Source organism: Myotis brandtii, unplaced genomic scaffold (genome assembly GCF_000412655.1).
Source record: "Myotis brandtii unplaced genomic scaffold, ASM41265v1 scaffold293, whole genome shotgun sequence".
In the NCBI taxonomy this organism is placed as follows: domain Eukaryota; kingdom Metazoa; phylum Chordata; class Mammalia; order Chiroptera; family Vespertilionidae; genus Myotis; species Myotis brandtii.
The window spans coordinates 2,516,379-2,519,667 of record NW_005361201.1 but is presented as its reverse complement, the minus strand read 5'-3'; the positions used below and the strand labels follow the sequence as shown (position 1 = coordinate 2,519,667).

The 3,289-nt window shown below is 40.9% G+C and overlaps 1 long non-coding RNA gene across 1 annotated transcript in view; it reads left to right on the top strand.

Moving 5' to 3' along the window:
- The window catches only part of LOC106726624, a 52,781-nt gene extending 49,963 nt beyond the window's left edge, over window positions 1-2,818 (top strand). The window contains exon 2 of the long non-coding RNA XR_001362695.1: window positions 2,559-2,818. This is a non-coding gene — a long non-coding RNA (uncharacterized LOC106726624). The remainder of the gene's footprint in view (window positions 1-2,558) is intronic.
- The last annotated feature ends 471 nt before the right edge of the window (window positions 2,819-3,289 follow it).

Genomic DNA, 3,289 nt, shown 5'->3' with positions numbered 1-3,289 from the left:
AAAACTAAACTGCTCCATGGATACTGCTGGAAATTGATTGATTAACAGAAGATATAAGAATTTTTTTATGTTACCTTTTGTAGCAACTCCACACTTAAGTCTCTGAGCTTCACCAATTCACTTTGTTTCACAAATTGGGAAAAGTTCTAAATGGTATGCTTTGTTTTTATGGAAATATGGTCCCCAAATGCAGGATCTCTGTGGCTGCTTTGAAATTACTCAAATCATATTGGGTTCTTCACTGGAGTGAAATGAGAGCTTTAGTTAAAAAGTAATGAAGTGTAATTGGAACATAAATAATTTTTAAACATTGTGGTGCAGGCCTGAAAACCGGCAAGTGGATAATTCTGAGTCATGCCCCAGGGTGTGGACTGGTAGGCACAGGTGGGAGCATGAATTCCAAATAGTGCCTTGAGGGTGCCAGACGTAGTGGCAGGGGCAGAAAAACCTCTGCTTTGTCAAAGAGCCTGCACAGAAAGCCTTCTTTTTAAGTGCAGCTCTACCCCCATGTGAACAGAGGGCCCGAAGCCTCTCTCAGCTGCAGAAGCAAGATCCGTTCAGCTCATCAAAGCTCTCTCTGCCTCGGCAAACACAAATGACTGCAGTGCCTAGCCTGAGAGCTCTTTCTGCACAAAACAGGAGGTGAAATTAGGATAAACCAGACTTGGAAAAATAATTTATTTGAAGCTGCTGTAACAGCTTCCTTGGAGAACAGAATCCAGAGGGAGGCACCAATGAAACTGCAGAAGAAAATAATAAACCAAACCTGGAAGCTCATTCACCTGCCGCTCATTTGCATAGCCCACTCCTCCAGAAATAGCACGTCCATACTTGGCAAAAGGGCTACTTGTCAAATAGCAGAAACTACACAATGACTAAGCATCATTGTCTGTCTCCAACATAATCATGTGATTTTTAAAATCAGATTGGAGCCTGTTTTCTGGCTCCTTAGTTGTCTAAACCTTACAAAAAGGTTCATCCCTAAGTTACAAAACAAATCCAACCATATTGCTATCCCACTTTCCTTCCTTCCTTGTTTCATTTTCTCTTTGTGTCTAATCTGATAAATACATTGTCAGGAAAATGTTCTGGATTTATCAGCTTATTCTTTCCAGATCTGTGGCTTTTAAACAGACCAGGAAAATCATGATAATACAGAAAGAATGAATCTCCAGTGTTGGGCTTTCTAGATTTGCTGCCATTGATTGACAGAGGAAGAAGGGAGGCCTGACTGCTAGCCATAAGCTGAGAGCACAAGGTGTTCACCAGTTTCATCCACTCTCTCATTCATCCATTCATTTAACAAACATGTTACAAATGTCGCTAAACAGAGCACTGTGCTCATTATTCACCCAGGTGCACAGACCAAAAAGATGCAGACTCCGATTTAAAGAAACATACAGTCTTGTTAAAAAGAAAAAAAAGGCAGACATGTACACAAATATCTGTAAAACAAAGCAGAAGGACATAACATATATGATAGAGGTAACAGTAACATACTATAGAATACACAGAGGCAGACAAATAATTCTCATAGGAAACACAGACTGATCCAAGCCTTGAAGTAAAAGCAGTGGTTTCATAAATGGAGAGGGAAGTGCAGACCTACTGGGATGGGAAAACAGCATGAGTGATGGACAAAATATGTCATATATTGCATTTCCAGTAAAAGAAAAAAGTCTCCTTTAAGTATAGATTGCCTCTATTTAGTACATGCTCTTCTTCCTTCACAATGCTTTTTTAAAGTCCCCCATTCTCACTATTTTTATTCCTTGACTTTACTCTTCTATCCCCAGTATTCTGCCTTCTGCCCAAACATGTACTGCAATTGCCCCTTCCTAGATTATCAATGATACATCCAAAGATGGCTCCGACACTAGTGGTATTTGGCACTGATGACCTCTCTTTCCTTTTTTTAAAATATATTTTATTGATTTTTTACAGAGAGGAAGGGAGAGGGATAGAGAGTTAGAAACATCGATGAGAGAGAAACATCGATCAGCTGCCTCCCTGCCTCCTGCACACCCTCTACTGGGGATGTGCCCACAACCAAGGTACATGCCCTTGACTGGAATTGAACCTGGGACCCTTCAGTGAGCAGGTCTATGCTCTATCCACTGAGCCAAACCGGTTAGGGCTCTTTCCTTCTTGATACTCACTGTTTTGGTTTTTGACAGACATCATTCTCTCCTGGTTTCCTTCCTACCTTTGTAGTTTCTTGTGTCTCAGTTTATTTTTGAGCACTGATTTCTCTGCCCATCATTTATATTAGTGATTACCAAACAGGGGCATTATGAATCCCTAATTACCAGATACCATGGAAATAAGGATTTTGATAGGTGGCCTCAAAGATGAACCCCAATGATTTCTGCCTCATGGTATTTATATTCTTGTGTAATCCCCTCCTCTTGAGTATGGAATAATATACTGGACTTACTTCTAATAAACAGAATACTGAAAACACGATGTGATGTCATTTCTGAGATTAGGCTATAAAAGGACTGTGGCTTCCATCTTGAAAGAGGTCTTATTGCTCTCTCTTGGCTTGTTCAACCTAGAGAAGCCAGCTACAATGTCATAAGGCAGCCATATGGAGAGGCCCAAGTGACAAGCGACAGAAGCTTGCCACAACCCATGTAAGTAAGCTTGAAAGAGGATACTCTGTCAATCAAGCCTACAGATGGGACCACAGGCATGGCCGACAACTAGACTGCAACCTGAGAGACCCTGAGCCAGAGGCAACCAATGAAACCTCACCTCAATTTCTGACCCACTGAAACTGTGAAATAATAAATGTTTGTTGTTTAAAGCTGCTAAACTTTGGAGTGCTTTGTTACACATCAATGGATAAGTAATATAGGAACCCTAACTGTTGGGCCTCACCACCCACCTATGCTTTCTTGCCCCCAATCCAGGCCCTTCCTGCAGCCTACAGCCTCCATCCACAGCCCCCTTTCTCCACCACTGCCAGGCCATTTTATTAATGCCTTTGAATTCTCCTATAAATTGATTTTCCTTATACAATTTTATTTGCCCAATTATTTCTATAAATACTGGGTTGAAAGCCAGTGCTCTAAATGTTGGTGTTTCTCGGGGTTCTATCCTTGGCCTGTTTCTCTTTTCACTTTACCCATTCTGCCTTGGAAATCATGCCTGTGTCCCTATCAGAGATCCACCCCCTATTTATATAGTTCCCCAAAACACATTTTTAAGACTTACTTCAACACTTAACTGATCATTGGCTGAACTTATAAATGCTCTTGCAAAATATGCTTTTATTCCATAGTCT